Genomic DNA, 26851 nt, shown 5'->3' on the forward strand with positions numbered 1-26851 from the left:
GACCAAACTTTGCAAACATGTGGGAGGGGGGTGCCCACCCCCACATGCTTGCAAAGTTTGGTCCCCATCGGAGCATGTTTGGGTTAGTAATTAGTGCCCGGTGTACGGATTTTTCAAGTCTCGTGGTGCTTAAGAGGCCATGGAAAATCCGGGTCTTCCTCATACCATCATACCTAAACATGCTCCAATGGGAACCAAACTTTGCAAGCATGTGGGGGAACCAGCCCCCACATGCTTGCAAAGTTTGGTCACAATCCGAGCATGTTTGGGTTAGTAATTAGCGCCCGGTGTGCGGATTTTTCATATCTCTTGGTGCGCCCCCTAAGAGGCCATGGAAATCCGGGTGTTCCCCATACCATCGTTTCCAAACATGCTCCAATGGGGAGAAAACTTTGCAACCATGTGGGGGGCCCACCCCCACACACTTGCAAGGTTTGGAGCATGTTTAGGTTAGTAATTAGTGCCCAGTGTGGATTTTTCAAGTCTTGGTGTTTAAGAGGCCATGGAAAATTTGCAAGCGTGTGGGAGGGCCCAGGGTTAGTAATTAGCACCGCCTAGTGCAGATTCTTCAAGTCTCTTGGTGCTTAAGATGCCATGGAGAATCTGGGTCTTTCTCATACCATCGTACCCAAACATGCTCGGATGGGGACCAAAGTTTGCAAGCATGTGGAGGGTACCCTTTCCCACATGCTTGCAAAGTTATGTCAAAATCAAAGCATGTTTGGGTTAGTAATTAGCGCCTAGTGCGGGTTTTTAAAGTCTCTTGGTGCGCAAGAGGCCAATGCGGATTTTTCAACTCTCTTGGTGCTTAAGAGGCCATGAAAACTCTAGGCCTTCCCCATACCATTGTTTCCAAACATGCTCCTATGGGGTCCAAACTTTGCAAGCATGTGGGGGGGGGCACCTCCACATGCTTGCAAAGTTTGGTCATGATTAGAGCATGTTTGGGTTAGTAATTAGCGCCATGGAAAATCCGGGTGTTCTACACACCATCGTACCCAAACATGCTCCCATGGGGACCAAACTTTGCAAGAATATGGGGGGCTCCCACCCCCATATGCTTGCAAAGTTTGGTCCCCACTATCACAGCATGTTTGGGTTAGTAATTAGCGCCCAGTGTAGATTTTTCAAGTCTCTTGGTGCTTAAGAGGCCATGGAAAGTTCGGGTCTTCCTTATACCATCGTACCCAAACATGCTCCGATGGGGACCAAACTTTGCAAGCATGTGGGGGGTACCCTTCCCCACATGTTGCAAAGTTACATCAAAATCAGAGCATGTCTGGGTTAGTAATTAGCACCCACCAGTGCAGGTTTTTAAAGTCTCTTGGTGCGTAAGAGGCTAGTGCGGATTTTTCAACTCTCTTGGTGCTTAGAGGCCATGGAAACTCCGGGTCTTTCCCATACCATCGTTTCCAAACATGCTTTTATGGGGACCAAACTTTGCAAGCATGTGGGGGGGGCCACCTCCACATGCTTGCAAAGTTTGGTTATGATTGGAGCATGTTTAGGTTAGTAATTAGTGCCCAGTGTTGATTTTTCAACTCTCTTGGTGCTTAAGAGGCCGTGGAAAATCTCGGTCTTCTCCATACCATCGTACCCAATAATGCTCCAATGGGGACCAAAATTTGCAAGCATGTGGGGGGCCCACTCCCACATGCTTGCAAAGTTTGGTCATGAGCGGAGCATGTTTGGGTTAGTAATTAGCGCCTGGTGTGCGGATTCTTCAAGTCTTTTGATGCTTGAGGCCATGGAAAATCCCAGACCTCCACACACCATCGTACCCAAACATACTCCGATGGGGACCAGACTTTGCAGGCATGTGGGGGGGGCACCCCCACATGCTTGCAAAGTCTGGTCCCCATTGGAGAATGGTTGGGTTAGTCTCCTGGTGCTTAGGAGGATATGAAAAATCCAGGACTTCCACATACCAACGTACACCCAAACATGCTCCGATGGGGACCAAACTTTGCAAGCATGTGGGGGGTATCCTTGCAAAGTTTGGTCCCCATCAGAGCATGTTTGGGTTATTAATTAGTGCCCAGTGCGGATATTTCAAGTCTCTTGGTGCTTAAGAGGCCATGGAAAATCCGGGTGTTCCCCATACCAGCATACCCAAACATGCTCTGATGGGGACCAAACTTTGCAAGCATGTGTGGGAGGGGTACCCACCTCCACATGCTTGCAAAGTTCGGTCAAAATAAGAGCATCTTTGGGTTAGTAACTAGTGCCTGGTGCGGATTTTTATAGTCTCTTCGTGCCTAAGAGGCCATGGGAGATCTGGGTGTTCCCCATAGAGTCATTTCCAAACATGCTCCTATGGGGACCAAACTTTTCAAGCATGTGGGGAGGTTCACCCCCACATGTTTATTGCAAAGTTTGGTCATGTGATCGGAGCATGTTTGGGTGAGTAATTAGCACCCGCCGGTGTGAGGAGTTCTCAAGTCTCTTGGTGCTTAAGAGGCCATGGAAAATTTGGGTCTTCCCCATACCATCGTACCCAAACATGCTTCGATGGGGACCAAACTTTGCAAGCATGTGGTGGGGCCCACCCCACATGCTTGCAAAGTTTGTTCATAATCAAAGCATGTTTGGGTTAGAAATTGGCGCCCGGTGTATGGAATTTTCAAGTCTCTTGGTGCCTTAGAGCCCATGGAAAATCCGGGTCTTCCCCCTTCGATCGTTTCCAAACATGCTCCTATGGGGACCAAACTTTGCAAACACGTGGGAGGGGGTGCCCACCCCCACATGCTTGCAAAGTTTGGTCCCCATCGGAGCATGTATGGGTTAGTATATAGTGCCCGGTGTACGGATTTTTCAAGTCTCGTGGTGCTTAAGAGGCCATGGAAAATCCAGGTCTTCCACATACCATCATACCTAAACATGCTCCAATGGGAACCAAATTTTGCAAGCATGTGGGGGAACCATGGGGACAAAACTTTGCAAGCATGTGGAGGGGCCCACCCCCACATTCTTGCAAACTTTGGTCATGATCGGAGCATGCTTGGGTTATGCTCGATGCGGATTTTTCAAGTCACTTGGTGCTTACGAGGCCATGGAAAATCTGGGTATTCCCCATACCACCCAAACATGCTCCGATGGAACCAAACTTTGCAAGCATGTGGCAGGGCCCACCCCCACATGCTTGCAAAGTTTGGTCATGATAGGAGCATGTTTCGGTTAGTAATTAGCACCCGGTTTAGATTTTTCAAGTCTCTTGGTGCTTAAGAGGCCTTGGAAAATCCGAGTCTTCCCCATACCAACGTTCCAAACATGCTTCGATGGGGATCAAACTTTCCAAGCATGTGGCAGGGCCAACCCAAACATTCTTGCAAAGTCTGGTCCCCATCGGAGCATGTTTGGGTTAGTAATTAGATTTTTAAAGTCTCCTGGTGCTTATACGAGGATATGAAAAATTCGGGTCTTCCAATACCATCGTACCCAAACATGCTCCGATGGGGACCAAACTTTGCAAGCATGTGGGGGGGTCCCACCCCCACATGCTTGCAAAGTTTCGTCCCCATCAGAGCATGTTTGGGTTAGTAATTAGTGCCCAGTGTGGATATTTCAAGTCTCTTGGTGCTTAAGAGGCCATGAAAAATCTGGGTCTTTCCCATACCATCGTACCCAAACATGCTCCGATGGGGACCAAACTATAAAAATCCGTAGAGTAGGAACTAGTAGTTACTAACCCAAACATGCTCTGATTTTGACCAAACTTTGCAAGCATGTGGGGGGTACCCACCTCCACATTCTTGCAAAGCTCCATCAAAATCAGAGCATGTTTGGGTTAGTAACTAGTGCCTGCTGGCGGATTTTTATAGTCTCTTGGTGCCTAAGAGGCCATAAGAAATACAGGTATTCCTCCCCATAGCATCGTTTCCAAACATGCTCCTATGGGGACCAAACTTTGCAAGAAATACAGGTATTCCCCATAGCATCGTTTCCAAACATGCTTCTATGGGGACCAAACTTTGCAAGCATGTGGGGGGGTTCAACCCCACATGCTTGCAAAGTTTGGTCATGATCAAAGCATGTTTGGTGAAGTAATTAGCACCCGGTGTGCAGATTTTTCAAGTCTGTTGGTGCATAAGATGCCATGGAAAATACGAGTCCTCCCCATACCATCATACCCAAACATGCTCCGATGGGGACCAAACTTTGCAAGCATGTGATGGGGCACCCCCACATGCTTGGAAAGTTTGGTGTCACAATCAAAGCATGTTTGGGTTAGAAATTAGCGCCCGGTGTGCGGATTTTTCAAGTCTCTTGGTGCCTAAGCGGCCATGGAAAATCCGGGTCTTCCCCATCATACGATCATTTCCAAACATACTCCTATGGGGACAAAACTTTGCAAGCATGTGGGAGGGGGGTGCCCACCCCCCCACATGCTTGTAATGTCTGGTCCCCATCGGAGCATGTCTGGGTTAGTTAATTAGTGCCCGGTGTAAGGATTTTTCAAGTCTCTCGGTGCTTAAGAGGCCATGGAAAATCCGGGTCTTCCCCATACCATCATACCCAAACATTCTCCGATGGGGACCAAACTTTGCAAGCATGTGGAAGGGCCCACCCCCATATGCTTGGAAAGTTTGGTCATATTCAAAGCATGTTTGGGTTAGAAATTAGTGCCCGACGTCTGGATTTTTCAAGTCTCTTGGTGCCTAAGAGGCCATGGAAAATATGGGTCTTCCCTATCGTACGATTGTTTTCCAAACATGCTCCTATTGGGACCAAACTTTGCAAGCTTGTGGAGGTGGGTGCCTACCCCCATATGCTTGCAAAGTTTGGTCCCCATCGGAGCATGTTTGGTTAGTTAATTAGTGCCCGGTGTACAGATTTTTCAAGTCGCTTCGTGCTTTAAGAGGAGATGGAAAATCTGGGTCTTCCCCATACCATCATACCTAAAGATGCTCCAATGGGAACCAGGCTTTGCATGCATGTGGGGGAACCCACCCGCACATGCTTGCAAAGTTTGGTCATGATTGGAGAGCATGTTTGGGTTAGTATTTAGCACGCCCAGTGTGGATTTTTTAAGTCTCTTGGTCTTTAAGAGGCCAAGGAAAATCCGGGTCTTTCCCATACCATCCTACCCAAACAAGATCGGGGGACCAAACTTTGCAAGCGTGTGGGAGGGGCCCACCCCCACATACTTGCAAAGATTGGTACTCATCGAAGCATGTTTGGTTTAATAATTAGCGCCGCCCAGTGCGGATTTTTCAAGTCTCTTGTTGGTGCTTAAGAGGCCATGGAAAATCCGGGTCTTCCCCATATCATCATAACCAAACATGCTCCGATAGACTAAACTTTGCAAGCCTGTGGGAGGGCCCATCCCCACATGCTTGCAAAGTTTGGTCATGATCGGACCATGTTTGGGTTAGTAATTAGTGACCGGATTCTTCAAGTCTCTTGGTGCTTAAGAGGCCATGGAAAATCCGGGTCTTCCACACACCATCGTACCCAAACATGCTCCCATGGTGGGGACCAAACTTTGCAAGAATATGGGGGGGTCCCACCCTCATATGCTTGCAAAGTTTGGTCCCCACTATCAAAGCATGTTTGGGTTAGTAATTAGCACCTAGTGCAGATTTTTCAAGTCTCTTGGTGCTTAAGAGGCCATGGCAAATCCGGGTCTTCCTTATACCATCATACCCAAACATGCTCCAATGGGGACCAAACTTTGCAAGCATGTGGGGGGTACCTTCCCCACATTCTTGCAAAGTTACGTCAAAATCAGAGCATGTCTAGGTTAGTAATTAGCACCCAGTGCAGGTTTTAAAAGTCTCTTGGTGCCTAAGAGGCTAGTGCGGATTTTTCAACTCTCTTGGTGCTTAAGAGGCCATGGAAACTCCGGGTCTTTCCCATACCATCATTTCCAAACATTCTCCTATGGGGACCAAACTTTGCAAGCATGTGGGGGAGGCCAACTCCAAATGCTTGCAAAGTTTGGTTTTGATCGGAGCATGTTTGGGTTAGTAATTAGCGCCCAGTGTTGATTTTTCAACTCTCTTGGTGCTTAAGAGGCCGTGGAAAATCTCGGTCTTCTCCATACCATCGTACCCAATAATGCTCCAATGGGGACCAAAATTTGCAAGCATGTGGGGGGGCCCACCCCCACATGCTTGCAAAGTTTTGTCATGAACGGAGCATGTTTGGGTTAGTAATTAGCGCCCGGTGTGGATTCTTCAAGTCTTTTGATGCTTAAGAGGCCATGGAAAATCCAGGGCCTCCACACACCATCGTACCCAAACATGCTCTGATGGGGACCAGACTTTGCAGGCATGTGGGGGGGGCACCCCCACATGCTTGCAAAGTCTGGTCCCCATTGGAGCATGTTTGGGTTAGTCTCCTGGTGCTTAGGAGGATATGAGAAATCCTTGTCTTCCACATACCATCGTACACAAACATGCTCCGATGGGGACCAAACTTTGCAAGCATGTGGGGGGGTCTCACCCGCACATCCTTACAAAGTTTGGTCCCCATCGAAGCATGTTTGGGTTATTAGTTAGTACCCAGTGCGGATATTTCAAGTCTCTTGGTGCTTAAGAGGCCATGGAAAATCCGGGTGTTCCCCATACCAGCATACTGGAACATGCTCCGATGGGGACCAAACTTTGCAAGCATGTGGGAGGGGTACCCACCTCCACATGCTTGCAAAGTTCGGTCAAAATCAGAGCATCTTTGGGTTAGTAACTAGTGCCTGGTGTGCAGATCTTATAGTCTCTTGGTGCCTAAGAGGCCATGGGAGATCCGAGTGTTCCCCATAGCATCGTTTCCAAACATGCTCCTATAGGGACCAAACTTTGCAAGCATGTGGGGGGGTTCACCCCAAGATGTTTGCAAAGTTTGGTCATGATCAGAGCATGTTTGGGTGAGAAATTAGCACCCGGTGTGCGGAGTTTTCAAGTCTCTTGGTGCTTAAGAGGCCATGGAAAATCCGGGTCTTCCCCATACCATCGTACCCAAACATGCTCCGATGGGGACCAAACTTTGCAAGCATGTGGTGGGGCCCACCCCCACATGCTTGTAAAGTTTGTTCATAATCAAAGCATGTTTGGGTTAGAAATTAGCGCCCGGTGTGCGGATTTTTCAAGTCTCTTGGTGCCTTAGAGCCCATGGAAAATCCGAGTTTTCCCCCTACGGTCGTTTTCAAACATGCTCCTATGGGGACCAAACTTTGCAAACATGTGGGAGGGGTGTGCCCACCCCCACATGCTTGCAAAGTTCGGTCCCCATCGGAGCATGTTTGGGTTAGTAATTAGTGCCCGGTGTACGGATTTTTCAAGTCTCGTGGTGCTTAAGAGGCCATGGAAAATCCGGGTCTTCCACATACCATCATACCTAAACATGCTCCAATGGGAACCAAACTTTGCAAGAATGTGGGAGGGGCCCAGCCCCCACATGCTTGCAAAGTTTGGTCACAATCCGAGCATGTTTGGGTTAGTAATTAGCGCCCGGTGTGCGGATTTTTCATGTCTCTTGATGCGCCCCGTAAGAGGCCATGGAAATCCGGGTGTTCCCCATACCATCGTTTCCAAATATGCTCCAATGGGAGAAAACTTTGCAACCATGTGGGGGGCCCACCCCCACACACTTGCAAGGTTTGGAGCATGTTTAGGTTAGTAATTAGTGCCCAGTGTGGATTTTTCAAGTCTTGGTGTTTAAGAGGCCATGGAAAATTTGCAAGCGTGTGGGAGGGCCCAGGGTTAGTAATTAGCACCGCCTGGTGGATTCTTCAAGTGTCGGTGCTTAAGAGGCCATGGAAAATCCGGGTCTTTCTCATACCATCGTACCCAAACATGCTCGGATGGGGACCAAAGTTTGCAAGCATGTGGGAGGGGCCCACCCCCACATACTTGCAAAGATTGGTACTCATCGAAGCATGTTTGGTTTAATAATTAGCGCCGCCCAGTGCGGATTTTTCAAGTCTCTTGTTGGTGCTTAAGAGGCCATGAAAAATCCGGGTCTTCCCCATACCATCATACCCAAACATGCTCCGATGGGGACCAAACTTTGCAAGCCTGTGGGAGGGCCCATCCCCACATGCTTGCAAAGTTTGGTCATGATCGGACCATGTTTGGGTTAGTAATTAGTGACCGGATTCTTCAAGTCTCTTGGTGCTTAAGAGGCCATGGAAAATCCGGGTCTTCCACACACCATCGTACCCAAACATGCTCCCATGGGGGCCAAACTTTGCAAGAATATAGGGGGGTCCCACCCCCATATGCTTGCAAAGTTTGGTCCCCACTATCAAAGCATGTTTGGGTTAGTAATTAGCGCCCAGTGCAGATTTTTCAAGTCTCTTGGTGCTTAAGAGGCCATGGCAAATCCGGGTCTTCCTTATACCATCATACCCAAACATGCTCCAATGGGGACCAAACTTTGCAAGCATGTGGGGGGTACCTTCCCCACATTCTTGCAAAGTTACGTCAAAATCAGAGCATGTCTAGGTTAGTAATTAGCACCCAGCGCGGGTTTTTAAAGTCTCTTGGTGCCTAAGAGGCTAGTGCGGATTTTTCAACTCTCTTGGTGCTTAAGAGGCCATGGAAACTCCGGGTCTTTTCCATACCATCATTTCCAAACATTCTCCTATGGGGACCAAACTTTGCAAGCATGTGGGGGAGGCCAACTCCAAATGCTTGCAAAGTTTGGTTTTGATCGGAGCATGTTTGGGTTAGTAATTAGCGCCCAGTGTTGATTTTTCAACTCTCGTGGTGCTTAAGAGGCCGTGGAAAATCTCGGTCTTCTCCATACCATCGTACCCAATAATGCTCCAATGGGGACCAAAATTTGCAAGCATGTGGGGGGGCCCACCCCCACATGCTTGCAAAGTTTTGTCATGAACGGAGCATGTTTGGGTTAGTAATTAGCGCCCGATGTGGATTCTTCAAGTCTTTTGATGCTTAAGAGGCCATGGAAAATCCAGGGCCTCCACACACCATCGTACCCAAACATGCTCTGATGGGGACCAGACTTTGCAGGCATGTGGGGGGGGGCACCCCCACATGCTTGCAAAGTCTGGTCCCCATTGGAGCATGTTTGGGTTAGTCTCCTGGTGCTTAGGAGGATATGAGAAATCCTTGTCTTCCACATACCATCGTACACAAACATGCTCCGATGGGGACCAAACTTTGCACATGGAAAATCCAAGTTTTCCCCCTATGGTCGTTTTCAAACATGCTCCTATGGGGACCAAACTTTGCAAACATGTGGGAGGGGGGTGCCCACCCCCACATGCTTGCAAAGTTCGGTCCCCATCGGAGCATGTTTGGGTTAGTAATTAGTGCCCGGTGTACGGATTTTTCAAGTCTCGTGGTGCTTAAGAGGCCATGGAAAATCCGGGTCTTCCACATACCATCATACCTAAACATGCTCCAATGGGAACCAAACTTTGCAAGAATGTGGGGGAACCAGCCCCCACATGCTTTCAAAGTTTGGTCACAATCCGAGCATGTTTGGGTTAGTAATTAGCGCCCGGTGTGCGGATTTTTCATGTCTCTTGGTGCGCCCCCTAAGAGGCCATGGAAATCCGGGTGTTCCCCATACCATCGTTTCCAAATATGCTCCAATGGGAGAAAACTTTGCAACCATGTGGGGGGCCCACCCCCACACACTTGCAAGGTTTGGAGCATGTTTAGGTTAGTAATTAGTGCCCAGTGTGGATTTTTCAAGTCTTGGTGTTTAAGAGGCCATGGAAAATTTGCAAGCGTGTGGGAGGGCCCAGGGTTAGTAATTAGCACCGCCTGGTGGATTCTTCAAGTGTCGGTGCTTAAGAGGCCATGGAAAATCCGGGTCTTTCTCATACCATCCTACCCAAACATGCTCGGATGGGGACCAAAGTTTGCAAGCATGTGGGGGGTACCCTTCCCCACATGCTTGCAAAGTTATATCAAAATCAAAGCATGTTTGGGTTAGTAATTAGCGCCTAGTGCGGGTTTTTAAATTCTCTTGGTGCCTAAGAGACCAATGCAGATTTTTCAACTCTCTTGGTGCTTAAGAGGCCATGGAAACTCTAGGCCTTCCCCATACCATTGTTTCCAAACATGCTCCTATGGGGTCCAAACTTTGCAAGCATGTGGGGGGGGGCACCTCCACATGCTTGCAAAGTTTGGTCATGATTGGAGCATGTTTGGGTTAGTAATTAGCACCATGGAAAATCCGGGTCTTCCACACACCATCGTACCCAAACATGCTCCCATGGGGACCAAACTTTGCAAGAATATGGGGGGCTCCCACCCCCATATGCTTGCAAAGTTTGGTCCCCACTATCAAAGCATGTTTGGGTTAGTAATTAGCGCCCAGTTTAGATTTTTCAAGTCTCTTGGTGCTTAAGAGGCCATGGCAAATTCGGGTCTTCCTTATACCATCGTACCCAAACATGCTCCGATGGGGACCAAACTTTGCAAGAATGTGGGGGGTACCCTTTCCCACATGTTGCAAAGTTACGTCAAAATCAGAGCATGTCTGGGTTAGTAATTAGCACCCAGTGCAGGTTTTTAAAGTCTCTTGGTGCCTAAGAGGCTAGTGCGGATTTTTCAACTCTCTTGGTGCTTAGAGGCCATGGAAACTCCGGGTCTTTCCCATACCATCGTTTCCAAACATGCTCCTATGGGGGGACCAAACTTTGCAAGCATGTGGGGGGGGGCCACCTCCACATGCTTGCAAAGTTTGGTTATGATTGGAGCATGTTTGGGTTAGTAATTAGTGCCTACTGTTGATTTCTCAACTCTCTTGGTGCTTAAGAGGCCGTGGAAAATCTCGGTCTTCTCCATACCATCGTACCCAATAATGCTCCAATGGGGACCAAAATTTGCAAGCATGTGGGGGGGCCCACTCCCACATGCTTGCAAAGTTTGGTCATGAACGGAGCATGTTTGGGTTAGTAATTAGCGCCCGGTGCGGATTCTTCAAGTCTTTTGATGCTTAAGAGGTCATGGAAAATCCCAGACCTCCACACACCATTGTACCCAAACATGCTCCGATGGGGACCAGACTTTGTAGGCATGTGGGGGGGGGGCACCCCCACATGCTTGCAAAGTCTGGAGCATGTTTGGGTTAGTCTCCTGGTGCTTAGGAGGATATGAAAAATCCAAGACTTCCACATACCATCGTACACCCAAACATGCTCCGATGGGGACCAAACTTTGCAAGCATGTGGGGGGTTCTCACCCCCACATCCTTGCAAAGTTTGGTCCCCATCAGAGCATGTTTGGGTTATTAATTAGCGCCCAGTGCGGATATATCAAGTCTCTTGGTGCTTAAGAGGCCATGGAAAATCCGGGTGTTCCCCATACCAGCATACCCGAACATGCTCGGATGGGGACCAAACTTTGCAAGAATGTGTGGGAGGGGTACCCACCTCCACATGCTTGCAAAGTTTGGTCAAAATAAGAGCATCTTTGGGTTAGTAACTAGTGCCTGGTGCGGATTTTTATAGTCTCTTGGTGCCTAAGAGGCCATGGGAGATTTGGGTGTTCCCCATAGAATCATTTCTAAACATGCTCCTATGGGGACCAAACTTTGCAAGCATGTGGGGGGGTTCACCCCCAAATGTTTGTTGCAAAGTTTGGTCATGTGATTGGAGCATGTTTGGGTGAGTAATTAGCGCCCGGTGTGAGGAGTTTTCAAGTCTCTTGGTGCTTAAGAGGCCATGGAAAATTCGGGTCTTCCCCATACCATCGTACTCAAACATGCTTCGATGGGGACCAAACTTTGCAAGCATGTGGTGGGGCCCACCCCCACATGCTTGCAAAGTTTGTTCATAATCAAAGCATGTTTGGGTTAGAAATTGGTGCCCGGTGTACGGATTTTTCAAGTCTCTTGGTGCCTTAGGGCCCATGGAAAATTCGGGTCTTCCCCCTACGATCGTTTCCAAACATGCTCCTATGGGGACCAAACTTTGCAAACATGTGGGAGGGGGGTGCCCACTCCCACATGCTTGCAAAGTTTGGTCCCCATCGAAGCATGTTTGGGTTAGTAATTAGTGCCCGGTGTACGGATTTTTCAAGTCTCGTGGTGCTTTAAGAGGCCATGGAAAATCCGGGTCTTCCACATACCATCATACCTAAACATGCTCCAATGGGAACCAAACTTTGCAAGCATGTGGGGGAACCAGCCCCCACATGCTTGCAAAGTTTGGTCATAATCCGAGCATGTTTGGGTTAGTAATTAGCGCCCGGTGTGTGGATTTTTCATGTCTCTTGGTGCGCCTAAGAGGCCATGGAAATCCGGGTGTTCCCCATACCATCGTTTCCAATGGGGAGAAAACTTTGCAACCATGTGGGGGGCCCACCCCCACACGCTTGTAAGGTTTGGAGCATGTTTTGGTTAGTAATTAGCGCCCAGTGTGGATTTTTCAAGTCTTGGTGTTTAAGAGGCCATGGAAAATCCAGGTCTTTTCCATACCATCGTACCCAAAAAAGCTCCTATGGGGACCAAACGTGGGGGGAGCCACCTCCACATACTTGCAAAGTTTGGTACTAATGGGAGCATATTTGGTTTAGTAATTAGCGCCCAGTGCGGATTTTTCAAGTCTCTTGTTTGTGCTTAAGAGGCCATGGAAAATCCGGGTCTTTCTCATACCATCGTACCCAAACATGCTCCGATGGGGACCAAACTTTGCCAGCATGTGGGGGGCCCCACCCCTATAGGCTTGCAAAGTTTGGTCATTACCGGAGCATGTTTGGGTTAGTAATCCCTGTGTGGATTCTTCATCAAGTTCTCTTGGTGCTTAAGAGGCCATGGAAAATCCAGTTCTTCCACACACAATCGTACCCAAACATGCTCCGATGGGGACCAAACTTTGCAAGAAGGTGGGGGGGGCCACCGCCACATGCTTGCAAAGTCTGGTCCCCACCATCGGACCATGTTTGGGTTAGTAAATAGCGCCCAATGCGGATTTTAAAAGTCTCCTTGTGCTTAAGAGGATATGGAAAATCTGTGTCTTCCACATACCATCGTACCCAAACATACTCCGATGGGGACCAAACTTTGTAAGCATGTGGGGGGGGTCCCACCCCCACATGCTTGCAAAGTTTTGTCCCCATCAGAGCATCTTTGGGTTAGTAATTAGCACCCAATGTGGATTTTTTAAGTCTCTTATTGCTTAAGAGGCCATGGAAAATCCGGGTCTTCGCCATACCATCATACCCAAAACATGCTTCAATGGGAACCAAACTTTGCAAGCATGTGGGGAGTACGCGCTCCCACATGCTTGAAAAGTTAGGTCAAAATCAAAGCATGTTTGTGTTAGTAAATAGTACCCGGTGGGGATTTTTATAGTCTCTTGGTGCCTAAGAGGCGATGGAAAATCCGGGTCTTCCCCATACCATCATTTCCAAACATGCTTGTATGTGGACCAAACTTTGCAAGCATGTGGAGGGCCCACCCCCACATGCTTGCAAAGTTTGGTCATGATCGGGGCATGTTTAGGTTAGTAATTAGCGCCCGGTGTGCGGATTTTTCAAGTCGCTTAAGAGGCCATTGAAAATCTAGGTATTCCCGATACTATCGTACCCAAACATGCTTCGATGGGGACCAAACTTTGCAAGCATGTGGCGGGGCCCACCCCCACATGCTTGCAAAGTTTGGTCATAGATAAGAGAATTTTTGGGTTCCCGGTTCAGATTTTTCAAGTCTCTTGGTGCTTAAAAGGCTTTGGAAAATCCGAGTCTTCCCCATACCATCGTACCCAAACATGCTCCAATGAGGACCAAACTTTGCAAGCATGTGGCAAGTGGCCCACCCCTACATGCTTGCAAAGTTTGGTCATGATCGGAGCATGTTTGGGTTAGTAATTAGCATCCGGTGTGCGGATTTTTCAAGTCGCTTGGTGCTTAAGAGGTCATGGAAAATCTGGGTCTTCCCCTTACCATCGTACCCAAACATGCTCCGATGGGGACCAAACTTTGCAAGCATGTGGTGGGGCCCACCCCACATGCTTGCAAAGTTTGGGTTAGTAATTAGTGCCCAGTTTAGATTTTTCAAGTCTCTTGGTGCTTAAAAGGCCTTGGAAAATCCGAGTCTTCCCCATACCAACATACCCAAACATGCTCCCATTGGGAACCAAACTTTGCAAGCATGTGGTGGGGCGGCCAACCCGAACATGCTTACAAAGTCTAGTCCCCATCGAAGCATGTTTGGGTTAGTAATTAGCGCCGAGTGCGGATTTTTATAGTCTCATGGTGCTTACGAGGATATGAAAAATTCGGGTCTTCCAATACCATCGTACCCAAACATGCTCCGATGGGGACCAAACTTTGCAAGCATGTGGGGGGATCCCAACCCCACATGCTTGGAAAGTTTAGTACCCATCGGAGCATGTTTAGGTTAGTAATTAGCGCCCAGTGCGGATATTTGAAGTCTCTTGGTGCTTAAGAGGCCATGAAATATCCGGGTCTTCTCCATACCAGCGTACCCAAACATGCTCTGATGGGGACCAAACTTTGCAAGCATGTGGGGGTAGGGGTGGAAAGTTGGAATTACTTCCCTGGGCTTGGAATCTTTTAAAGTTAGAGGGTGCAGGCTTTGGCAGGACCTTTACTACAAAGGCTTTGGCAAAATCCTTTGCCATTCTTACAGCTTCAGCCATGGACACTGGCTTGGCATTTTTTACTAGTGTGTCCAAGGGTTCGTTCATTCCCGCGAATGAACCTGGCCATGAGTTGTTCTTCATCTAGAGGTGGTGAATATTTGAGTAGAAGAGCAAAGGCTTGATGATATTCCTCGATGGTTTTGCTCCCTTGCTTTAGCTCTAAGAATTCGTTCATTTTGATTTCCAAAAATCCAGGGGGACAAAATCTCTTTCTCAAATAGGTTTTTAGGTCATTTCAGGACTGAGTATTTCTGTCTAGGCAGTTGGTGTCACAGTGGTTCCTCCATGCTACCCTGGTTGTTTCCACTATTTTCAGCCTAGCAAGAGCCATTTTGCTCCGCTCATTGTAGCTCGTGACGTCAAAATATTCTTCCATGGCTTCCACCCATTTCTCCACAGCCTCGCCTAGGTTCTCTCCTTCTCCTTTGAAGGGTCGTGGCTGAGTCCTATGAAGAGCCTTGTGAACACATCAGGGTCAAGCTCGTCATCTTCAGAGAGAGGGTCTGGCTCTGACGGCCACGGTTTCCTCGTCTCATGATTCTGCCAAAAATTTATATATTACTGAATTTTTATTTTGATATCATCCACGAGATCCTAAGAATTATGAGGTTCAGAAAACAATTTCTTAAACAAGATAATGATCTTATTGGAGATCTATGACATATGTCCGATAACAGTTTTTTCTTTATCAGATCATCCACATAAACAATCACTTATACAACAGGGAATTTTTTTCTCCGGAAAACATTTCTTTATTTATATAAAAGTTGCAATATGTACATAGAGCAGCTCGGCTCCAGAATTCAAAATCTCCCCAGGAGTCGCATAAGACGACGGTACTGGGCCATAGCCATGCCCTGATACAAACGTTCACTTACTGACAAGGGAGCTATTATTTTCTCCTTAGGAATAAAACAACTAAGGAGTCTGTAGACTTGGCATGAAATTCTGAAATTTCGAGGCGTCGAATGATATAGAATGACGCTACACACCATTTTCAGCTTTAACAGAATCATTGCCAAGGAGATGTTCTGCCACAGCATTGCATGGCGGTCGCAAGAGGCGTGGACATACTGCCCTGCAAACCACTTATGCTGTTGTCTCTCTGTTGGGTTAGGAAAATATAAATCCTCGAAATGGCGTGCGAATCTTGCTCGGCTTGTTCGAGTTGAAGCGGAAGAAATGAGATGCTCGAAGGTGAATGCAGTCATATCTTGAGACTGGGTGAGGTCGAGAATACCAGATAAATAGGGAACTTCCATCTAGAAAAACAATTTATTTGATTAAAAAAATTCTTCATTAAAGAAGCTTACAGATGAAAATACATTATGAAAAATGCTTTTTCTGAGTTCAATTTCTAATAAGAATTTGTTTATCCTTATTAGCTTTCAACAAAGCTCTGATACCAACTGTGAGGTCCCTCTGCCCCCTCCACGCACCGGACTCCTGGTATAGCTGACAGCAGAGCGGAAGCAACCCCTCATGCGCGGGGCAGGGTTTCTCACTCGGGGCCTCGCCCAGGAATATCCGGGCACGAAACTAGGCTGGTGGTCACTCCGAAAACCGAAACGGGGAAAATTTCCCATGCCCGGAAAGTGGGGACGATTCCACCTTTTTGAATTTTCTTAACGAATTTTTCTAACGAGATCAAAACCTAAACTATCCTTCACCTGAATAAACCAGATAGAAGGAAACTATCGCTGATATAATTTGATCATCTGAGCAATTCAATGCTTTTTTCCTAATCAAGATTAGGCACAGCCGTTGATCCACTCAATTGAGAAATTTATCAGGGAATTAACTAACTAATCGAACACAACGTTCTAAGATTTTTCAGTTTGAATATTAAAACTCCATTGATTCCAGCCTAACCCCATCCCAGCCCATGGGTTAGCCACCACCCTACCACTGGAATCGGTAAACCAAACAAGTACTCACCCACCGATAAATGAATGCCTTTCTTAACTTTAGCTTTAGAAAATAGGTATGCACACACTCCTCTTTAAAACTTTAATATAAAAATAATCCATTGATAAAACAGATATGGTCACAGATTTCATAACTCAAAATTTCCATTCAATCCCTTGTTTCACAAAAAGAGTACCACTCTGGACTCTCAGTTGGGACCACCTGGTCAGCAATCCAGTAACAGATTACAATAATCATTTCGTCAACATTCATATATATATCTTCCATGACATACGCATGGGTGTCCTAAGCATCGCGAGCCCGTGCATCGCCTGGTTAGAACCCTCCAGGATCCTCCTTAGGTGTCCTGGTACTTCACTCAGGGACCGCTTTGTCGGCCCTTGCCCATCGTACTACGAAAGCACACCATTTTTCACCATACCCAGGCTGGTCAAGACCTGGGCAGGTTTTTGCCGCGTGAGCTGTCCCTTGAACACTCCCCGCCAACTGTTGCAACCGAACTTCCCTTAAACACATATGCAAAAATTCTCCCTCCAGCATTCTGGCGTAAGACAGTCCTTTAAGAAAATAGGGTTTCTATGCAAGTTTTCAGTTTTGATTTTGTTTTTGTTTTTGAATACAATGGTTTTATCTTAATTCCGTATCCCAATACTTCTAGATCACAGGTATGGATTCCCAAGCAGAATTCTTCGAATTCTGTAATCTTGATCCTCAGATCAAAATCAAAGGTCTCAACTTAGTTTCAGATTCGGTTAGTGATTTGAGTGCACTTTTCCTGAATTGGGCACATCGTCATTGATCGAAACTGATGAAGGAATAAGGTCTTGGTCAATAGTCTGAATTAGAGTTTGGGTCTGGAAAGGTTCTTCCTAAACTATCTTTCTTGAAAGGTAATATTTCAATTTCTCTTTTTCTAAATTTCGTTCATTGAATATTTGCTTACAGATTTCTAAACTAAAAAAGGATTCCTATGAGAAAAAAACTAATCATTTATCTTTGATAGTTTATTTGAATTTTCTCATTAGTGAATATGAAATGGTAGAATTTCCTCTCACAGATTATCTACTTATTCATTTTTCCAATTTTTGCGGAAATCAAACAGAGGATTAAAGAGAAGCCTTATTTAAATATAAAAATTTCTTTTATGCATTCATTTATGCATAAAATCATTTATGATGAAAATCACACTTTTAAATAAAAATATCTTTTATGCATATGTTTATGTATACAAATCATTTATGACGAAAATCACTCTTTTAATAGAAAAGAATTTCTTTTTTGCATCCATTTATGCATAAAAATCATTTATGATGAAAATCACACTTTTAATATAAAAATATCTTTTATGCATATGTTTATGCATACAAATAATTTATAACGAAAATCCCTCTTTTAATATAAAAGAATTTCTTTTATGCATCCATTTATGCATAAAAGTCATTTATGATAAAAATCACACTTTTAATATAAAAAAATATCTTTCATGCATCCATTTATGCATAAAACTCATTTATGATGAAAATCACACTTTTAATATTAAAAAATATCTTTTATGCATACAAATCATTTATGATGAAAATCACTCTTTTAATATAAAAGAATTTCTTTTATGCATCCATTTATGCATAAAAATCATTTATGATGAAAATCACACTTTTAATATTAAAAAATATCTTTTATGCATATGTTTATGCTTACAAATCATTTATGATGAAAATCATTCTTTTAATAAAAAAGAATTTCTTATATGCACCCATTAATGCATAAAAATCATTTATGATGAAAATAACACTTTTAATATAAAAAAATATCTTTTATGCATATGTTTATGCATACAAATCATTTATGATGAAAATCACTCTTTTAATATAAAAGAATTTCTTTTATGCATCCATTTATGCATAAAAATCATTTATGATGAAAATTACTCTTTTAATATAAAAGAATTTCTTTTATGCATCCATTTATGCATTAAAATCATTTATGATGGAAATCACACTTTTAATATAAAAAAATATCTTTTATGCATATGTTTATGCATACAAATCATTTATGATGAAAATCACTCTTTTAATAGAAAAGAATTTCTTTTATGCATTCATTTATGCATAAAAATCTTTTATGATGAAAATCACACTTTTAATATAAAAAATTATCTTTTATGCATATGTTTATGCATATAAATCATTTATGATGAAAATCACTCTTTTAATATAAAAGAATTTCTTTCATGCATCCATTTATGCATAAAAATCATTTATGATGAAAATCACACTTTAAAAAGAATATCTTTTATGCATACAAATCATTTATGATGAAAATCACTCTTTTAATATAAAAGAGTTTCTTTTATGCATCCATTTATGCATAAAAATCATTTATGATAAAAATCACACTTTTAATATATATATAAAAATATCTTTTATGCATATGTTTATGCATACAAATCATTTATGATGAAAATCACTCTTTTAATATAAAAGAATTTCTTTTATGCATCCATTTATGCATAAAAATCATTTATGATGAAAATCACACTTTTAATATATATATATATAAATATCTTTTATGCATATGTTTATGCATACAAATCATTTATGTTGAAAATCACTCTTTTAATATAAAAGAATTTCTTTTATGCATCCATTTATGCATATTTATGATGAAAATCACACTTTTAATATTAAAAAAATATCTTTTATGTATACAAATCATTTATGATGAAAATCACACTTTTAATAATTTTAAAAAAATATCTTTTATGCATGTGTTTATGCATATAAATCATTTATGAACGAAAATCACTCTTTTATGATCAAAATAAAATTTCAATAAGTTTCCTTATATACATAGAATTTAATTCTAAAGAAAGTAACACTTTTTTTTATAAAATATTTTTAGAAACATTTTTCTATACCTAGGATGAAAAATAACACTTTAAGAATACATATACGATGGGAATTACTCTTTTTGAATAAAAAAAGTAAAACTTATTTTTCACAATTTTAGAAAATTTTACCATAACCTCCTTTGTATGGCTGACCATTTTTTAATTTTTAACTCTCTAAAATTAATTAGAAGTTCACCAAGAGTATTTAAATCATTCTAATGTAAACATTTTCTACTTATCAAAGAGAAACATTATGAAAAACTTGATTTTATCTATTAATCATTCATCTAGGATAAAGAATGGTTGGATTTACTAAAGAAGAGAGGGGAATGCCTTTTTTTAATGAGGCATAACATCATATTCATATTAGAGAAGACAAAAATCATAAAAAAAACCATAAAATGAAATAGAAAAGAGAAGAATCTTTAACTTACAAGGATAATTTGAGAGCTTTCCTTTGGCTTGATGGTTTGAGGGATCTACTCTTGCTTGAAACAAGAGTGGCCACCAATCTTTAGAAGAGGGAAGGTCAAAAACTAATGAATTATGAGTAAATTCATAGTTTTTGGCTCTTGGAAGAAGTAGGGTAATAGTGCTAAAACACTATTGAGCTTCAACAAAGGGTAAGACTTCTATTTATAGGAGAAAGTGAGCTTCTAACCAAGCCAATTGATTCTAGAATTTTCCAGATTAGTTTGGTCAATTTTTGACCATTTTTGGGTCAGTTTAGTCCACTTTTTGGATATAGTTGAAATAGGAGAGAGGAGAGATAAAAATATCTCATTATTTGGGAGTTTAAAACTCTCCCACACATGTGAAATAGGTGCCTCCTTCATGAGGGGAATTCCCCCATACCGAGGAGTCAAAAATGCATCATTTCTTCTAAATATCTCTCTTTTTTAAACTATTAACCTTGTCCTTAGTCAACTCTTCATCTTATGTGATTATTTACTCATTTTTGGGGGATTTTCCTTTTATTCTTCCATTTATCTCGTCCCTACATTTGGATGAATCTTATTGGTCCATAGGAACCTTAATTTAAAATTTTGTAAAAATCTTGACTCCTAGGATAAGGCCTCTTGAACAGATTGTACTTGATTTCTAATGCACCTTCTGAAAATATTTTTGAACTTCTATTTTGGGGGAACTTATTTTAATAAGAAGAGATATTTTTCCATCCAAAAATATTTAAGAACTGAATTACCATTCTCTAGAAGATTTTCTCTCTCTAGGTCAAAACTAGTAGAAACAAGATCTTTTATATTTCTGAAGAGGGATTTGATTAGAGGGGAAGATGTTGGACATCTTGAGAGGCTGGGGAGGAATCTTACACACAAGGTCACTGCCTTTTCATCTATCACCAGGCTACATTCACGCGTGCTTCTTCTTTTGCATCCGCATTCTGCAGACAACTTTGATTGCAGCTCTCAATGCTTGCATGCTATCTTTTTATTTTTCCACATAGCAAGAGCTTCTATCCTTTGGGTGTTTTTTTCTCTGACATCCAAATCTTGTGGCTACTTTGTATCCCATGAAAGTGAACTCCTACTCCATGTTCTCTATGTTGAGATTCAAGCTCTGATACCATGTTGAAAGAACGGTAGAGGGGAAGGAGACACACACATAGGAGCAAACCCTAATGTATATTGCAAACCCTAGCCATAGAGGGAAGCCATCTCCTCTCTCACACAAAGCATAATGCCATAATCCATAATCCACACAACACACTATGAGTTGTGTCCACACTCATCTAACCCTAGCTAATGTCCACACATTATGACCAGCTGGACACGCGGTCATTTATGTCTCACACATGTTCCTACCTAATCTGCCATCACATAGCATAGCTAGCAAAGAGTTTGATATGAAAGACCTTGGTGATTTAAGGTTCTTTCTTGGCATTGAGGTGATTAGAACAAGCAAGGGTATATGGCTGGTGCAAAGGCAATATGCACTTGACATGCTGGCAAAGTATGGTATGACAGCATGCAAACCAATGTTGACACCATTAGAGCAAAACATGAAGCTTAGGGCTGATTTGGGTGATGAGCTTGATGATATCACCATGTACAGAAAAATGGTTGTGGTAGCCTTATCTACATGACCATTACGAGGCCAGATCTCAACTATGCACTTGGTTTGGTAAGTCAGTTTATGCAGAGTCCTCGTAAACCTCACTTGGATGCTGTGAGACGTATTATGAGATACGTCAAAACTACCGTGCATTATGGTCTTTTCTATGAGGCAGGAAAAGACATGCATGTCTATGGATATACAGATGCAGATTGGGCCGGTAGTGCATATGACAGGAGGTCTACCAGTGGCTATGTTTTCAGCCTTGGTAGTGGAGCTGTGAGTTGGAGCAGTAAAAAGCAGCCTACAGCTACTTTATCTACCACAGAGGCGGAGTATCGTGGAGCAGCCATAGCTGCATGTGAGGCTATGTGGTTGAAGAAGTTGCTAGATGATGTCAAGTTACAGAGTGATATGAGAGTTGTCATTCATTGTGAACATGAGTAGTATTCAGTTTGCTAGCAACCCAGTTTATCATGCTAGGACCAAACATATGAGGTCCACTATCATTTCATCAGAGAGAAAGTGCTAGATGGGCATGTTGATTTGACATATGTACAGTTGATCTTCAGTATGTGAAGACTGATGAGCAGGTGGCTGATATCTTCACAAAGCCACTTAGCAGGGAGAAGTTTGAGTACTTCCTAACTATGTTGGGAGTACATGGGATGAGCTTGAGGGGGAGTGTTGAGAGTCTTAATATCCCAAGCTTATCTACATCTTGCCAGCTCATCAAAAACCACATCTCGTGAGATGAGAACCTGCCTACTAGTGATTGGGTTGAAACATTTATATGCCTTTCTATCTTGTGCATAACCAATGAACATTCCTGTAATCATCCGAGATGAACTGACTCACGCAGTGCGGGATACCCTGAAATGACACGCCTTCCAAGGCTCCAAATCGCAATGTAATGGTGTAATCAAGTATAGGCAACTTGCATTGACACCTAATGAACCTCAATGTTGAGTATCAACTCCATCTGACATGTGTAATTATCAATTTTTGAAAACCCCTTTTTCTGTTTTTGGAAAAACCAGAAAAACCAGTAGAAAATTTGCTCTAATTTCTTCAATATCTCACCAAATTGAGCAACCAGGCATTCATTGGCTTAGCAATAGTGTCCATCAACTCCATGTAAGAGGAATTTGTCCAATTGTAAAACACCAAAGATTAATTGCTCGATTAAAATGCTCTGTTTCTCTGCAACCCAGTGGACAGCCTGTTTTAATCAGCTCATTCCTAGCTCAATTAAGCATCATTGACCAAACAAATCACATAGCCCTCTTCTACAAGATGTAAAGCATCCAATTGCTAAGAAATTTGTGGAAGATCTCAAGTACCAAGTGAGAAATCAACCTCCTCGTAGTCAAAAAACCAGATTTCTGCCCTGTTTCCTCTGTATGGGCTGCGCCGCCTGCAAATGAGGCCTTTGGGAGCAATTAAATTACTAATTGATGAGCCAAGCAAGTCCCCAAGACACCTAGGTACATGTGCAATCCACCAATGCTTGGATTTTTGCAAAAACCTCACTCCAAATGCATCAAATTTGGGCTTCTTTTTCACTGTTTTGTGAGAGCTCAAAAAACCAGAATTTTCACTCAATCAAATACATCCAAATTGCTCCAAACTTTGTTCAAGGCTTGCTTATGGGTTGCCAATACATCCCTCTTTGACAAATGCATATGTCTTTTGCCAGAAATCACGCGTATTTTCACCATACATCAATGTTGCCAAGCTTTAATGGAAAGCTTCAAAAACCAGAATTTTGCTTTGCTTTGATTTGCTCTAAAATGCTTTGCTTTTGCCTGTTTCACCTGCAATCCGCTCAAGGATGTTTAGAAGACCTTACCTGGTAGGCCTAGCTTCCAGATCTGATAGTATTTGGTGTGCTCTAAGCTTCACAGCTCCAATGGCAGCTTCACAGCTTCTTTTCACAGCTTCTTCTTCTCCCTCTTCACTCACTCACTCATAAACCCTAATAAACAGCACAAGGCTCTGATACCATGTTGAAAGATCGGTAGAGGGGGAGGAGACACACACACAGGAGCAAACCCTAATGTATATTGCAAACCCTAACCATAGAGAGAAGCCATGTCCACTCTCACACAAAGCATAATGCACTAATCCATAATCCACACAACACACAATGAGTTGTGTCCACACTCTACTAACCCTAGCTAATGTCCACACACTATGACCAGCTGGACACGCGGTCATTTATGTCTCACACATGTTCCTACCTAATCTGCCAGCACATAGCATAGCTGGCTCACACTGACATCGAGCTTGAATCTCAACAATCTTAACTCATCTTATCACATCCTAACTCATCCCATATGTATCTTATCACATCTTAACTCATCTTATCACATCCTAACTCATCCCATAAGTATCTTATCACATTTCATCACATCTCATACACCTCTTATCATATCATAACTCATCCCATAAGTATCTTATCACATCTCATCACATCTCATACACCTCTTATCACATCCTAACTCATCTTATCACATCCTAACTCTTCTCATATACATCTTATCGCATCTTATCACATCTCATGCATCTCTTATCACATCCTATCCCTTCATATATCTATTTATAGAATACAAGGGAATTCTTATATTTGATATAAGATTTCTTTACACATCTAATTATGCATAAATTCCATTTAAGGAGACTAACACTTTTGAAATAAAAATAAATCTTTTATGCATCTTTCTATGCATAAATTCATTTTAAATGACAATGACACTTTGAATTAAACTTCAATCTTTTATGCATCTTCCTATGCATAAATTCAATTTAGATGAGAATGACACTTTTGAATTAAAATCAATCTTTTATGTATCTTCTTATGCATAAGTTCAATTTAGATGAGAATGACACTTTTGAATTAAAATCAATATTTTATGCATCTTCCTATGCATAAATTCAATTTAGATGAGAATGACACTTTTGAATTAAAATCAATCTTTTATGCATCTTCCTATGCATAAATTCAATTTAGTAGGAATTACACTTTTAGAATAAAAGAATTTCTCTTATGCATCTAATTCAAAAGAAGATACATTTATGATGAAAATCACATTTTTAGTATAAAAATATCTTTTATGCATACCTCTATGCATGAAATCCAATTATGATAAAAGTATCATTTTTACAATATAATAATCATCTTTTATGCATACCTCTATGCAAGAATTTCAAATGTGATAAAAGTAACACTTTTACAATAAAATAATTATTTTTTTTGTAATATTTTTATAATAAAATAATAATTATTATTTTTTCCACCTCTATGCACAAAATTCAATATGATAAAAGTAACATTTTTATAATAAAATAATCATTTTTTTTCTTTACAGTTTTATAATAAAATAATCATTTTTTTTTCGTACCTCTATGCATGAAATTCAATATGCTAAAAGTAACACTTTTATAATAAAATATTCATCTTATATGCATACCTCTATGCATGAAATTCAATTAAGCTAAAAGTAACACTTTTATAATAAAATATTCATCTTTTATGCATACCTCTATGCATAAAATTCAATTATGTTAAAAGTAACACTTTTACAATAAAATATTCATCTTTTATGCATACCTCTATGCATGAAATTCAATTATACTAAAATTAACACTTTTATAATAAAATAACCATCTTATATGCATACCTCTATGCATGAAATTCAATTATGCTAAAAGTAACACTTTTATAATAAAATAATCATCTTATATGCATACCTCTATGGATGAAATTCAATTAAGCTAAAAGTAACACTTTTACAATAAAATATTCATTATTAAAACTTGACATTAATCAACTAACCATTTACCTAGAATAGAGAATGGTTGGTTTTGTTAGAAAAGAGAGGGAAATACTTTTTTGTAATGAGGTATAACATTTTCAGAGAAAACATAAAGCATAAAAACCATTTAAAGTCATAAAAACCATAAAATAGGTGAAAAGAAGAATCACCAACTTACTAATGACTTTGAAAGCTTTCCTTTGGCTTGATGGTTTGAGGGTTCAACTCTTGTTTGAACCAGAGTGGCCAACCAATCTTTGGAAGAGGAAAATGTCAAAACTAATGAATTATTAATAAATTCATAGTTCTTGGCTTGGGTGAAATAGAGTAACAATGCATTAAACACTATATTTTTTTAACAAAGGGAAGGCATCTATTTATAGGAAAAATTGAGCTCCTAACCAAACAAACTGATTCTAGAATTTTCCAAATCAGTTTGGTCAATTTTTAACCATTTTTAGGTCAGTTGAGCTAACTTTTTGAAACTAGACTTGAATGAGGAGAGAGGAGAGATAAAATATCACATTATTTATGAGTTTAAAACTCATTCAAGCATGTGAAGTAGGCGCCTCATTAAAGGCTCTCCCCCTTCCTTACATATGTGTCAAAATGGAATCATTATACCCAAAATATCTCATATTTTTAATATCACTCATAGTTTCTTACTAAACCTTGTACATTTTCAACTCTTCACCTTATGTGAGCATTGAAGGGACTCCCCTTCCTTACATATGTGTCAAAATGAATCATTATACCCAAAATATCTCATATTTTGAATATTATTCATAGTTTCTTACTAATAAACCTTGTACATATTCAACTCTTCACCTTATGTGAGCATTTACTCATTTTTGGGTATCTTCGTTTATAAAATTGGATTTATCTCCTCCCCACACATGGATTGATCTTATTGGTCCATAGCAATCTTAATTGGACCATAATCCAAAATTTTCTGAAAATTTAGACCCTTAGGCTAAGGTCCTTCATACCCATTTCCAATTAATTCCAATTGCACATTGGAAAGTTCTTTTTGAATTTCTGTTTCAGGGGAACTCATTTTAATAATATGAGAAATTTTTCTATCTAAAAATATTCAAAATCTGAATATTCTCTCTCTAGAATATTTTCTCTCTCTAGGTTAAAATAGTTAGAAATAAGATCTTTTATATTTCTGAAGAGGGGATTGATTACAGGGGAAGATGTTGGATATCTTGAGAGGCTGGCGAGGAATCTTACATCTAGTGTAAACCTAACTAAATGAGCTGGCGCTATAACTATGCCAGTCTGTAGAATGGCTGTCACACATCCCACTGGCCGCATATCACCCATGATCTCACCAACCATGCCAGTGGTGTAAGTGTGGGGCCTATCCCCCAGCAGGTGGGTCATCAGTGTCCACTGCCTCACTAGATGAGCTCGATATCTCAACAGCATAGCCAATCTGTCTTCCTGCAGTTCTTAAAACAGAGTTCTGCAGAGAATCGATGACTTACCCGTAGTGCTCAAAATCGCCTGCTTTTTGAAAAACGGAGGTGGTGACGTGCCTAAAATGTG

General features: G+C 41.9%; 1 protein-coding gene across 1 annotated transcript in view; it reads left to right on the forward strand.

The window, feature by feature from the left end:
- LOC147625901 (uncharacterized) overlaps positions 1-26851 on the forward strand; it is a 49683-nt gene that overhangs the window by 21162 nt on the left and 1670 nt on the right. The gene's annotated exons all lie outside the window — the stretch shown is intronic.

The sequence above is a fragment of the Cibotium barometz genome, chromosome 23 (assembly GCF_041138505.1).
Source record: "Cibotium barometz isolate CiBa-2024 chromosome 23, ASM4113850v1, whole genome shotgun sequence".
Lineage (NCBI taxonomy): Eukaryota > Viridiplantae > Streptophyta > Polypodiopsida > Cyatheales > Cibotiaceae > Cibotium > Cibotium barometz.